The 15060-nt window shown below is 36.8% G+C and overlaps 1 long non-coding RNA gene across 4 annotated transcripts; it reads right to left on the bottom strand.

Annotated features, from left to right (window-relative positions):
- Window positions 1-5551: 5551 nt before the first annotated feature.
- On the bottom strand, window positions 5552-14524 carry LOC146767730 (uncharacterized). 4 transcript variants are annotated; one of them, XR_014954988.1, is made up of 5 exons: window positions 13868-14524; window positions 9104-9267; window positions 8876-8977; window positions 8098-8386; window positions 5552-6949 (listed from the first exon to the last, which is right to left on the bottom strand). It is a non-coding gene; the product is annotated as an uncharacterized LOC146767730 (long non-coding RNA). The 4 variants fall into 4 exon arrangements; XR_014954985.1 differs by lacking the exon at window positions 5552-6949 and having other exon boundaries at window positions 7282-8386; window positions 13868-14407; XR_014954987.1 differs by lacking the exons at window positions 5552-6949; window positions 13868-14524 and adding an exon at window positions 12556-13851 and having other exon boundaries at window positions 7282-8386.
- Window positions 14525-15060: the final 536 nt, after the last annotated feature.

Below are 15060 nucleotides of genomic sequence, written 5' to 3'. Positions count from 1 at the left end.
GTGGTGCTTTCAGTATTATTGACCTCTAGTATGTGAACCTGTATTTCTAAATACAGGTTCTGCCTAAGGGGAGCAGTGGTGAAGTTCCCTAACCCAAGAGTAAAGAGAAAGATTACAGAGGCAGTTCTATATAACTCAGTTTGAGAAGCTGATACTAAAGCATATTTAAGTCCTCAAAACTTACTTGTTTTACCCTTATTTCCCCACTTTTTCCACTGAAAATGAAAACAATTACTGTACAGTAAATCAACAAGAAGTACTTTAAACATTTCTTCCTGTGTAAAGTTGATTATGTTTAAAATGCTTAGCTAAAACTGTTCGTATAAATTCTGACCTAGATATTTGTTTTAAACATGATTTGTTTAATGTGTTTGTTTAATAGAAAACAATCAGTGCAGTATATATGGACAGCTCCATTGAGGAGTGCTGCAGCAGAAAAATATTTTATAATGTGTTGTAAAGAGTTTATGTTTACAATATATTTTCATTAAAGAGATCTGTGTTAAAGAAGCTGATTTTATAAACAAATAGTAAACCTTTTTCAATAGAGAATATGTTTCCATTAACACTCTCTGCATAAGGAAGGTGCATTTAGGAAAAAAAAATATTGTAGTGATTGTTTTGCATAAAAGGTGCATTAGCACGGAAAATTTCAGTAAAAATTACAATCTATTTTTGACAACATTTACCAACTGCATTCATTGTGAAAGTGCATACTACTCTCATGGTAGGGGAATTGTTGTTTTGGAGAAGAGAAATATTCTTTACAATTGCTGAAAATGCAGAATTTTCTCTGTAAAGAATTGCCCATGGTAAAAATGCTGGATTAGGGAATGGTTTGGGTCAGAGCAGCACTCAGGTTCAGCCCAGATCAGGGCAAGGTGGTAAGGTGACAAAAAGTTTCTTCCCTGAAGAATTTCAAAATTTTTTGAGGAAAAAGGGAAAATAAATGATGGGTGGAGGGAGGGGGATGGAATATCTGAGGTGATAGGCTTTATTTAGGATTTTATCCACATCTTACCACAACACAGGAGAGAAGCTGGGTGACCACAGCTGGAATGGAGGTCTAGTAGAGCCACGTAGGATATTTGATAAAGTTTTTGACTGTTTTATTCTCTTCTTGGTTTGTTTTTCACTGGTGCTGGCACTGCCACAACATAATCTTCTGTCCTTTTAGGGAGCTAAGCACAAAGTTGGCACATTTACAGACAGACAACAGGGAATGCCTTCAAAGGGCTTGCCACTTCATTTATGCTCCTACTGATCCCCCAGATGCTATACTTTTGGTAAATACCTAATTGTTTTAGAACTGCACTTTTTTTCCCTAAGGTTAAGGTTTGGGACTCTTTTTATTCTAGCTCACAAGACCACATCATTTTTTTTTGTACTGAAGCATTCATAATTTCAATTCAACACATTTGCCAGAGGTAGCTACTTTGTAAGAGGTTTTATAAGGGCTCACTCACTGCACTCAAAATTAATAGACATATTGTGACACTACAAGGTCCAGCAATCGAGTCAGAGCTCATTTACACTTCTATAAAATAAAGAATTCCATTTGAGTCATTTTGCTGTAATGATAATAAGCCATCAGGAATTAATGCAAAAAGCTAATATTGTATCAAGAATGTGAATAATATTTTCCAATATGCATTTTGTTACTGCATTAAGATATTTACATGGTAAAGAGTGCATATTGTATATAGTATTAATACCTTTAAATCAATTTAATATTCAATGCAACTACATTAATGTAACTTTATGGTTAAGAATTTAAATGCAAAAGTGACTAGAAATTTTAAAGCTGTTTCCCACAGCAGACATAACTCACTTGTATATAAATTTCAACGTAACTAGAGTAGTAAAATATGAAAATTAATTCTTTAAATGAGGTTTTTAGGAATTTATTACATCAGTGATTGTTCAATGACTTATAAGCATTTTCCTGCTCAACAGCCACTCAGAGCAAAGAAATCTCAAATGAGTCCAGCTTCATCCAGTTCTTAGACTACTTCTACAGCCTGCTCAGAGCTGCTTCTGACTTCATTTGTAAGGATTTAATCAGTTTGATGGCACAGAGCCTTCACTGTCCTCACAAACAGACATGGGACCAATAGTAACACTGCAGATTGTTCAACCACTGCCTTCAGCTACCACTACTCTTCATTAAGATTTTCTGCTAATTAATTTTCCCCCATTATTTGTTTTAGCTAGGGCAGACAGAATTTTTTTCTGTGGTGTCCTCTATTTCTGTTTGTCATGTTGGGTGTAAGAGGTTCCTTCTACTCAAGTATCAGGTAAAAAAAACATAGTTAGTAATGTGAAAGTAAAACTCTCTGTAAGGTCCCAAAAAACTCTCTTGACAAGACTTGTGAAAGAGCTTAGAGTTGTTCGTGCAGTCTGAGTTAGATGCTCAGGACAAATACTGGCAAGATATTCTCAGCAAAGAAAAAGGCTTCAGAGAGTTATTACAGTACCTCTAAAAGGTATTTCTTTTACCTTGGAAAGGTTTTGGAAAAGGGAGAATTCCTTTTGGGAGGGTCAGGAATTAATTAGAATTACTTTATGAATATGAATTTTATTTAAGAAAACCCATCAGTATTGAAATTAATGTCCCCAAAGAAGGCACATACTTGAGGAATTACAGGAGTTGGCACAATTTCTAGGCAAAGTCTTCAGCACTGAAAGGTCCTTTTTATAATTATTGTGGAAACATATGGAGAGTGGTTATATTAACATCTGAAAGTATGTACTTAAACAAAATTATGTTCTTTTTACACAAGCTAGTTGTAAGTCAATATGTTTTAGATAAGACTAATAAATGAAATATTGATGTAGTTTCTTTCTCTTATGCATATAGTCAAATGAGCTTTTTAATCTTGTCTTTTTATATTGTTTTACACATTATCATATTTATGATCTATATTCTAGGGATCTGCCATGTTCAGCCTCCAGATTCAGTGCTCTGTTGCAATATTTTCTGGTTTAAAGGTGTTACAGGCAATTTATTTTTCCTTTTTTTTTTTTTCTTTTGCTATCTATGTTTGTGTCTACTGAGGATATCTATGTCAACAGACAAAAGTCATCACGGATATTACAATATGACCTTGAGTCATTGTCAGAGTAGGGAAGATCTATTTTTCTTTATTATTATTGGAAAACAAAGATGACCAGAGGTGTTTATTCACTGCCGTGCAGTAACCAGTTTAATCATTCATTAATTTTGAAAGTGTCCTAATTTACTAGTGGTCATCTTGCAGGAAAAATTCAACATTACTAAAAGTGGCCAAGGCTGAGGATCACAGACACCAAAGAGCCTTGGCAACAAGCACCCTTGGAGCATCCATTTCCTACCCAAACTCTCCACTATTGTTTGGTTGCTTCTTAAAAAACAACCAGTGACTGCCCAGCACTTTATTACCTTGCAATTCCCACACAATGTGCACACACACACACACACACACCAGAGACTGCAGCTGTGGGAATAACTTTACACCAAGAAAAAGATGCAGTTTTTCCTAGGGAAAAAAAAAAAAATTGAAAATTCAAACTGACAAAACCTATTATTTCTACTTTCACGCCCAGCCACGTGCACAGTCATTTGTTGCTGCAGAGAGGTGGAAAAGCAGAGCTGGCAGAGAAGCAAGGAAAAAATCAAACCCACCCAACACCTGTCCCAAGCATGAAAGTCTTTGGAGACTGAATTCTCCACTGCAGCATGGGAGGGACAGTGCCAGCCCACTGTGTGTTGGCAAATTAGGCTACTTTCTTCCTCATGTATATAAATTAGTGAATTAATATTATTAAATAACTTCGTAAAAGCTGGGGATTTATATGACTAATAAACATTTCTGTAGATTTTAGGGATTTTGTCCAAAAGAGAGAACACAGACAATAGACAATTTTTTGTTCAGGTTATGCTGCCCACAAGTAAGCACAGTAGAAATTTTGACTATAAAAAAGATTACGGGCTCATGTATCATTCACCAAAGAGCACACAGAAAGCAAAATGTGCCACGAAATTTTTCATTTTGTCCCATGCTACGATTGTGTGCTTGGGATGTGGTTCCACTGCACACTGATGCACAAACCTGTGTGATCAGTCAGAGCCAGGGGTGCAGCCAGAGCCCAGCATTGCTGCTGACTGGGATACCAACTTCTGCAGCAGTCCTGCACGTGGGGAAACTTTTATTCTAAATAATGCTTCTGTTCCATGATAAGAGAGAGAGAGATGGACATCCTGAGTAGGCAAAGGTGAGCATGAAATCAGCTACCAAAAGGCAAGCCCCACTGTCTCATCTCACACTCTGTGTTTCATGTTGCCTATAAAAATACTTCCATTATCTGTTATTCCTGGGTTTGACACATTTTATAAATAGATACTACAGAAAGAAATTTTCTCTCTAGCTCTGGCAACTGAACCACAAAATCTCTGTTGAAAATGAGAGGAAGAAGAGAGCCTACTCCTCCTCCCCAACATACACACAAGTGGCAGAACTAAAGTGATGATACCGTTGCCAGGCTGAAATAAATTTTCCTCCTTATTTGTGTTGTCTTATTAACAGTAATGCATTTTCTAACAGATGAACTTACTGCCACTCCAGAGAATATGTGTTTTATTGATGAGAAGAAGAGAAAATCATTAGCAGTAATGTTGGTGAAGGTACACATCTTGGTAGGAACAGAATGGAAAATACAAATGGAATACTAAATGGAACAACTGCCAGCAGCATGAAATTAGTCAAGTGCAAAAGCACAGGACAAATCACTTAAGAAAAAGAGTCATACAGCCATGGCAAGGGGCTTTGCCACCACCCTGAAAGCACCTGGAGCTGGGAATTGGCTGCTCACTGCACCACCTTTATCCTGCCATGCATTTATTGGGTAATGTGGAGCAAACAGGAGAGATGGGCAAGGCAAGAGCTCTGAAATGATGGATTTCAGTTTAGTCAGAGCATGGGTGTGGGAACCCAGGGCTTCCCTCTGGCTGCCCTGGCTGCCCTGGGACCCTGGCAGGGGTCAGGAACCCCCCTGGACAGAGCCCCCAGAGACACTGTCTGTGATCTCTGTCCATGGAAAAGAGTTTTCAATCTTAAGGATGAATTACCAGCTCTGAGGGTTTGATATCAGTAATAATTAAGTGTGGCCAGGTGCAAAAGTAAAATTTTAGGATTCTAGATGAGGGGTCCAAAGGGGACAAGATGGAGTAAATTGGGTGTGCCTTGTCCTTTTTCTCCTTCTTCATGCCCTCCATGTCTCACTGTGGTGTTGGCATTTTTCTGTTGGTTCAGGCTGGGGACACACTGTCCAACGTAGGTGACAGATATTGGCACGTTCTTGTAAATGCAGCCCAGGGAGTTTCTGGTATTGAATGTTTGTCACATCCCACTGAGGGCAGAGCCCCACACGCTGCCCTGCAGGACAGAGCTGGGCAGGGCAGCAGAACATGTGAGAGATAAACAGAATAAACAACCTGGAAACCAGCACAGACCAATTATGGCTTCTGCTTTGGCAGCGGGGCTGACAGACAGAGACTTTTACAATCTCGGGATCATTTAAATACCACAGATTCCAACACATGGGCACTTTATTCCTGGGATATCTTGGCTATCCAACAAACACAGTATTTAAGGACAGGTGTAATTTTAAGCGTCTGGTGTTTTGTGCATTTGTCAGCATACATAAAACTGTAAAAAAATCAGAATTAATTTTACTAAAAAAAAATATTCCATTGCTTAAAAAGAGATATATGAATACCTCTCTATTGTCATCTATTAAAGACTTCAGGAAAAAACCCCTGAGCTCCTGAATAGACCTTTTGCCCACTGAGCATAGCTTAAAGGACATGTTTTCCTTAGATACTTAATATCAAATTAAAGTGAAGTGAAACCTGAAGTGAGACCAGAAATCCTAGTGGACTCCTCTGCTGGAGCTAATTAGTGTTTCCTGAAGCTGCTTCACAGCTGGGAAAAGCTGAGGACACTGGAAGCTGCCTCTGCACCCAGGCTTGGCTCAGGCTTCACACGTGCTGGTCGTGCCTTCCAGGAAACCACTGTGCATACTGATCCAAAAATGCTAGAGCTGGACAGGAATTTTCCACTGAAATCTATTCTTCAGCAGAAAAAAACCCCTTGTAACAGCTACTGCCTCTCTCCCTGAGACAAAGCAAAAGTTAGGATTTTCCTCTTCACAGTCTCCCCGGCATGGGAGGATATGGTGGTAATTGATAAAGAAACCAGTGCATCAGGGAAAGAAGTGAAGAATGCATTTTAAAGCCTTCCATTTCATAAACACATCCATGCATTATTTCATAGATGCATGCAAAGCTATAAAGCATTTGTTTTACACTGAATTTTATTCTATTTATTGGACTATAATTCACTTGTGTATATAGCACACCTACATTAATAACATCATTGGGGTTGCAGTGATCTTATAAATATCTTATTATACTTGCAGAGGTCAGAAAAATCCAGCCTCATAACTACTCAATCAAAACATCCATAATCATCTAGTATAAAGATTCCAAACCCATGTGTCAGCATATCACAGTGACCAGAAAAATTGCAAACAGGAACAAAAGACAAACCACTGCAGTGCCATCGTTCTCCTCTGCCATTATAATTTTTTAAGTTGTATCACTTGCAGAAACGAGTTGGTTTGTTGGTTTTTTTTTTTTCCAGCAAATTCTACTTCTTTATGTTGGAATGATGTTTGCTTCCTTCCCTGTTATTTCATTTAAGCAGCAAGTCATTCCAAGGTGTTCTCCCACCCATGTCCTGAAGAAAACTCTTCTTTTATTGCATTTTGTCCCCCATGGCCTTGTCAATCAAAGTTTCCCTTAGAGAATTCTCCACTCTGGTTCATGCAGGTTGCACCTGGGAGATGCTGTCAGTTCAGGGAGCCATGGAAAGAGGATGATTCCATGAGATTTCTGAACTGCAACTCACTGGGGAAAATCAGTAGCATAGAAAATGCAATTTAATATTGAAATCACACAGAAAAAAAAAAAAAAAAGATGTTTTACTGTTTCCACCTTTTTTTTTTTTTTTCCCCAGGCGCTTGATAAAAAATTTCAGTCTTTCAAGTCTCACCAGATTTGGGAAAAAGCTAAGTGCTGCAATACAAAAATTTCCCAGATAGAAATCGGGATTTTTGGCCAACTCTAATCAAAATAATTTTCTTTGAAATGAAGGAAACAAAATACACCAATCTCATGCTTTTCAAAACAATTATTGCTCAAGGAAAACATCAATCAATACAACATGGACTATATTCAACTATATTGAATAAGGTCAATATTTATATGTTATTTGTATTTTAATAAGTGTGTTTTTAGACTCAGTTCAGTCCTGATTCAAATACATATATATTCCATTGGCTGAGTATATGCTTCTTGCTATGATAACTCAATATTTTCAAAACCAAAGAATACACTACTTTTTAGTTACTATGCAAAAATCACAGAAATTGGAAACAATTAACATGGGTAAATGGTAAAGCACTGATTTAATGAGAAGCTACCTGTACTTAGGCATAAATTAACAATTACAAATATTTTTTTAATAATTGCAACTGGTGTCTAGCCCTGTAGATGGAGAATTGTTTGAATGCTGTTAATTCCCCTGGACTATCAGAAACAGAAAACCTTTCCTAAATAATTCTGAGATTAAAAAAAACCAAACCAACCAGAAATTTTCCATCCTATTTTAGAAAAAAAAATTAGGAATCTAGGATTCTGCAAATTATTTAGCTCATGGCCTTTTTTCTTCCAAATCAAGTCTCAAAATTTTTATAACAGTCTCCAGTGTTTTGGAGAAGATAGATGTTCACAATGGATTATATTGAATTTATGGCCAGATTTGTCATTCTAAAGTTGGCACAGAGGTGATTTCAGGTGTTTATGAATGAGAAATATCCTACTTTCACCTAAATTTAGCACCTGTAGGCACCTAAACATAAACAACTCAAGTATCTAGCACCTGCCTACGGATAGCTAAGTTTGTTAAGAGCAACTCATGCTGGTTTCCGTCCAGAAACAACAAACAAAAAACAAAAATATAAAACAAACAAACAAAAATACTAAAAAAAACTCACCAAAAACCAAAACAAAAGAGATAGAGAGATGAGAAGACAATTTGATATTTCGTTGTGAAGGGTATCTTCATGGGGTCGGGGAAAAGAGTGTGCATTATATTTTGTGGCATTTGCTGAAAAAGAAGCAGAAATTGGTAATTGGAAGTCCTTCACTGGGAAACTTTGAGAGGCTGTTTTGGTCTGACACTTTTCAGGCTCAGAGCAGACACTTGCAAATGTCTGAGACCAGAGCATCCCCCAGCATCCCATCTCACGTTGTTGTATCAGGGCAGGTACTGTGGTTCAAGGTCTAAAAAAAAAAAGGTGCCCAGCAATGTCAGAATACATCCTGGCCTTTAAAAAGGACTAAAATATCAACTCCTGGTTTAACAGAAGCTATTACATTTTTACTCCTGGTAAAATATAAAGAAGTAAAATACAAATATTTCTCATGGTGCTTTCTAGCATGCTGACAGAGAGGTCAGGCATGAATTTAGGACTGCTGTGGCTAAAGGTGATGGGGCTGGTGAGAGTGATAGCATCACTTTTCCCTGACTTGAGGGATATCTAGGATATCCATGTTTATAGCTGAGGGCACTAGGGTTACTCAAGAGAGATTAAAGGGGAGGAAGAAGGGAAGATAAATTAAATTCTTGGATAACAGGACTGCAGCTGGATACAACAGCTGTAAAACTTGGTGCTGATTAAAGCTGGGACAACTGCTGCCAGCTTTACCCTTTTGCTAGTACAAGATACTGGGACATTGCCTGGCATGGGGAATTGCTGGGAAAAGCCATACCTGCAAATTTGAGGGCTAACCAAACATGTCTGGGTGCATGATTCCTTCAGGATGAAGTCTGAGCTGGCTGTCCCCACAGGATTCATTATTCCCATTGCACACCTGTGTAAAAAACAGTAATAAGAATAATTCCTTTGAGTTTTCATCTTATTTCTATTATTTTGGGTTCTTTTATCTTCTGACGGCATATAAACTGCTTCATACCTAATATTAGCTCTGGTAACTTACCTAATAAATAAAAAGTCCACAACCACTTGGTGGCCATATGGCATTATGTATGTTGGATGTGGTCTGCAGATGTAGCACTCCAAAAATGTCATCCTTTAGCTGATCTGGATGCTAGGCCACCAGCTGAGCAAGTGGAGAGCTCTCAACCTCGTTGTGCCTGTGAGCTATGGAACAAATGCTCTGTCAGGTACGTCCTTACAAACGCTTGCCACAACCCCCAAGACAGCATTCAAAGCGATTCATTGTTTTTTAAGCTCAGATTTTTTTTTCTGACAATAAAAAACGAGGTTTAAGACATGCATTGCTCTGCCATAGCCTATAGTTAGAACACAATGAGCAGAGCTAGCTCTAAAAGGCTGCTCTGAAAACTCTAGTATGAAAAATAAATTTGCACAAAGCCATCCTCCAACACTTTTGACCCACAGCCCTTTGTGGGAGCTGAACAGCAATTCTGGTCAGTGAAAAGGTGATCCAATCCAGCTTGAGCAATAACCTTTCCTGCAATAATCTATCCTTTCCAAGAATCAGGATATCCCAGTTTGTACCCTTATGCTCAAGTAATCTAATACTAAGGTTATATACTCTGAGTTTTTTACTGAAGTGCTTCTTCTATTCCATTTATTTTTCAAACAATTTTTAAAAATATTTCAAAATGTCTGATGAGAAAAGTTTAGAAATGAGGTGAACATTTACTTTTGATATAATGTCCTAATATTTGATATTGTCAGCATTTTCCATTATATTCTAGTGTACAAAGATACTTCTTCCTCTCAGTTCTAAATTGTTGTTTAACTCCTCCCTTCTTTTTCCATTTTATGGGCATTGACTCTAATACTGTACTGAGGAAATGGAAGTTACTAGGTTCTAAATAATGTGGATTAAAGAAAAAAAAAATACAAATTAAGACAAGAGACTACTTTCTAGTAAAAAATACTTAAAAATAATTAAAAAAAACCACAAAAATAAAGCGATCCACAGCCCACACTCATTGAAATATTGGACAAACCATAAGAAAATCTCTGATTACCTGGAGACATTTTTTGAGATTGAGTTCCAAAATTTGCATAAAATGTACCTCTAAAGAGACTTTAAGTGCTAAAAGTTCCACCAACTTCTTGGGAGGGAGGGTTTTGTGATTTATACATCTCCATTAAGTTTTCTGCTAACACAAATGATTACAGAAGCGTAAAAATTAAGTGAGAGAGTGGAAGTGGAATAGTCTGTATACTGCCCAAAAAATAAAATGCCATTGCAAGATGAAATGAATTATCAGTGTGTCTAGAGGAGCAGACTGAAGCTTGAAGAACCACAAATACAACAAAGTGCACAAAACTGCAGCTTTAGCACCAAACCTCATCGTAATGAAGTGGATTTTTTTCCATCTCTGACCAGAATGTGAATAAATCATCTGCCAAGATTTGCCTGTACTTCCTTGTTCTGGTCACATCTAAGTATTTTGACCATTCGTGATATATTCTTTGAAAAACAGATACTTCTCCTTTCCTTCCTATTTCCAGTTTGCACTTTTTTAATGAGACAGAACAAGGAGGTGCACTAAGTTTAAAATCCAACCAAAGATGGCTCAAGTGTCTACACTGCTATTTTAGAAGAGACATAACACAAATGCTTTAATTCCACATTTGCATCACCACGTTCAGTGCCTGTCTAGGAGCTCTCAAGTGTGATTCCTATATTTTGGTGTCTTTTTCTGTAATGGCAGACAAAAAATATAAACTTTTAGAAAGGCTTTCCCCTGGTGTAGTCAAGGACTGAGGTTAAATCACCTGACAGAGGAACAGCCATAATCCAAGCAGCCCTCCTGTGATTAGCAAATGGATATAAATAGACAGTGATATTTGTCCCCACTGTCTCAGGTAAAGCTGTAACTAAGGATCTCGCACAATAATTTTAGCAGGGTTTCAGTAATATAACACATTTATCTAATATAAAGTTCACAGAAAGTACAATGATCAGATTGTAAGGATTAATTCCCCCCATTCAGATCTTCCTTCACCCAAGAAATCTGCATCTTGGCAATGCTAGGAAAAAAAACTTAATTAATCACAAGAAACACCTTCCATTATTGTTTCTTTTCTCCATTTTTTTTTTTCCATATAGACCTTTAAGAGTTCATATTGGGGTTTTGATCTATTTGGCTTAGTGTTCTAAGTTATATTGAATTTAATCATGGGGTCACTTGAACCAAGTGGCTTTGCTGTTTCTAATCTACTAACTGCACATTTTTGCTGAGATTGGAAGGGACAAGTCCTATTAGTACTCTGACACCACAGGTCAATAACTCTTTATTTCTTCTATAATTTTATTTTTCATTGTGCCATGCTTTTCAGTTTTCCCAGTTCATACTGGGAAATTGAAATCACCCATCACTACAGCCTGTTTGTTTTCTTATTTTCTTCATGTTGTGCTGAGGGCTGCTGCTCTTTCCCTTATACTGATGGCTTGTTCCAGGAGCAGCCAGCATTCTTTTACTTTCCCTAGTCCACTGCTAGGTGTGCATGCATCAAACTAGAAAGAGTTATTTTAGAAGAAAACACAAGTTTTCAGGTAGAAAAAGTATTCAGCAGATTCCTCACATATTTCTCATCTAATTCTTTATATTTAATTAAGTTTGACCTCCTCGACAAACTCTTCAAGGACATCACAGGATCAGTTTAAGGACATCATCTGCACGCTGCAGCTGAATTCCCCATCCTCAACAACACCAACTTGAGGAAAAAAAAATTCTCAAAGCTGTCACTTCATATTACAAAAAGCATTAAGGCTGGGTCTATGCAAGCCAAACCTCTAATCAAAGAATCCCAGGATGGTTTTAAGCCACTGCCACTGGCAGAGCAAGTCTTGTCCCTCCTGCCCCACAGCTGCCCCTCGTCAGTCATGCAGCCCCCCAGGAAACACAGCATGTAGAAAACAGGAGATGACTGAATAATAAAACTTTTTTCTATTAGTTCATCGGAAAGAAACATCAAAATGTGCAGATTCTGCTGTGCAATGAAGTTTTCTGCTGGTCATTTCTTCCTTTGTACAGCCTGCTTAGGTGCTACATGCTCTTATCCTGCAGCTTACATTCAAAGTCACTATCCCCCTACTTAGCAAGAAAGTAATGATCACTACTTTAGATAAATTTTTATTTATATGTATTATTATTTATATACATAAAATTGATATCTATTGTATACATAATGATCAATTTAGGTCCTCAGATATATTTTTGTCTTTATGGTTACTGTATAATAGTAGGAATCCTGTACAAATGTTCTATTGATGATACCAGAAATGATAATTCTTATTTTGGATGTGTGGGAGAACACTAAAAAGAAATAATAATAATAATAATAAAAAAAAAAAAAAAAAAAAAAGACAAAAAAACAAACAAACAAAAAAACCAAAAAACACAAACCAAACCAAACCAAAACAACAACAAATAAACAAACCTCAGGTGAGATTTCCAGAGAGAAGAGCAAATATTTTTATTTTCTCCGTTACCTCAAAACAAAATTATAATAAAATATTTTTTAAGAAATCCTGTTATTTATATCTTCCTCTTCTTTTCAGATCACATGTCTGATGATTGCTGGGGTCTGAAAATTGAGAATGTCCATTAAAAGAAATTACAGTAAATTTCTTGCCTACTCACAGGGCATGGATTATCCTCAGTCCTCTCATATTATATAGAGGCAATGTTTATTAATATAGAGCCTTGAAATCAAGAACAAAACACACTTTAACTTCTGTCATAGCACAAATAATAAAGTGCAAGTTACTCAAATGGAGACATATCAATTTTTTCAATGATCTGAGTCAGAACACATAACTGATTTCTTTTAACTTACTCCCTAAGCATGGTGAAACTCACTGGTAGAAAGTTAGAGGTGTTACCAAATACATAAATCTGACATTTATTTTTCTTCCCTCTCTTCTAGTCAGTATGTATAGTTGAGATATTTTTCTGTATTTTAGTCTTACAGATGATGGTGTATATAACTTTATAAATATTTGTACATGTATATATGCACATTACATACATAAATATATATATGTCAGTCTCCATATATACATATATATTTATAAAGAGGGAAAGCAAGTTAGCATGGCTTTATATAAATGCATTGAGTTAAAAAGGGAAAAGGGAGAATAAAATTAGCTTGGCATGACTGTGTGAGATTAAACACTAAAATTATCCTCCTGCAGTCATATTTAATTCTCTAAACAGCTTTAACTAATTTGCTTAGGCACACTACATTTTAGTGAAACTAATGAAAAAACATGCAGCCTCTGTGTTCATTTTTGCTGAATACTCAAACCTCTAAATGTAATAAGACTTTTTTTTTAATCTTTTGTTTTAATCGTTTCATCTCCATAACACTCACTTTGCTAACTCAAGCTGCTATTTTAGGAAATAGCTTGTGCTTGAAGTGCTCATATTCCCTAAATTTATTAATTTAAGGAACTTAAGTGATATTCTTTACTATAGCCACCTATGGAATTAAACAAAAATTGCCAATATCAGACATTTCCTCTCAAGTAAAAAAATAAACAAAAAAAAAAACCAACCCAAACAAAAACCAAAAGATGAAACAAGAAGCAGGTAGCACTTGCTCACATTAATTTGACCACAGAAGAAAAAAAAGAAACAATAGCCAGACACCTAATTTATCACAGGTGGGATTTTCACAGTTTTGTTTTCACTCTGTTCCAGGCATTAAATAAGTTAGAAAGACTATTAGTGCTGATTTGAATACATACCTTTCCTCATGTGTTTCTGAAAATTCACTTAGTGTACCCAGAACTACAGAACTCATTCCTGAGAGCAGCAGACCTCCCACTGCTACTAAGAAAAGAACTGGTTGCACTCTTGTTTGGTATTTTTTCACTCTGTCAAAGTGTTTTACCTCATGCAAATCAATGGAAGCAGCTATTACTTAATCAAAGGGGCACATACAACTTCTGGTGGCCTTTGCTTGTCAATTCTTTGCTCTGTCTCATCCCATCAGCTTCTCATGGAGATCAAGCAGCAACCAGCAGAAGTGCCAACAGCAATTAGGTTTTCAGGCAGCCCAAGTGCTTTATCTTATTCTTTGTTTAGGTTTTATTTAGGTTTTCAGGTAAGGCACGTGCTTTACCTTATTCTTTGTTCCCTAAAGAGTGATATACAAGGTTTGCAGCTCAGGACTCTCCCTCTGGTTGCTGTTTGGTGGAAATCCATCCCAACCCCACCCTGAATCATTGCAGGCATTCTGGCTAAGCAAAAGAGTGCCAAATAGTTGGGGGGGTTAGGTTTAAATAGACAGGCAATACCCCAAAAGGGTTAGTGTTTGGAAGCTTGTGTGTAATGGTTTCACTCAGCAAGAATATAATTTTCTGTTTCCTGGTAGAACCAGTTTTCTAATGTGGTTGCTGCATAAAAAAAAAAAAAAACAAACCCTTACATTCTTCTTGCCTGCTGCTGGGCAGACTGATCTCTCTGCCATTGTTTACAATAATTCTGTCAACAGCGATTCTCTAACATTTTATTTAAATGTCAAATGGAAAGGTGGAATATACCTTGTGGTGGCTTAGATGAGCAGTCTAGGCTTGCCTAGCAGGTAAACCATTCAGGCAAACCAAGTATTTCTGGTTATAAGCAATACCAGCTTTCTGGTACTTTTCAGGACACTTCCTGTAAGGTAATAGCTTTTTCTCCATCCCTACTCATCCCATTATTCTTAGTCTGTACATGTCTGCATGACATGCCCAAACCACAAGTAACTTAATATTTGCTTTGATAAAATCAATATTAAAAAAATAATATTTCACAAATCTAACTAGAAACAATTTTCCTGTTTTACTCACTGACTGTTACTTTGTGTAAACTAAATACAGATTGCTCACAGAGAACTCTTAACAACAGCGCTGCAATTATCTTTGGCAAATTTCTGGCAAATTTAGATATTTTGTCT

Source organism: Lonchura striata, chromosome 4, assembly GCF_050655825.1.
Source record: "Lonchura striata isolate lonStrDom1 chromosome 4, ASM5065582v1, whole genome shotgun sequence".
Lineage (NCBI taxonomy): Eukaryota > Metazoa > Chordata > Aves > Passeriformes > Estrildidae > Lonchura > Lonchura striata.
Note: the sequence above shows the minus strand (reverse complement) of the source record. Positions and strands in the feature narration are given on the sequence as shown.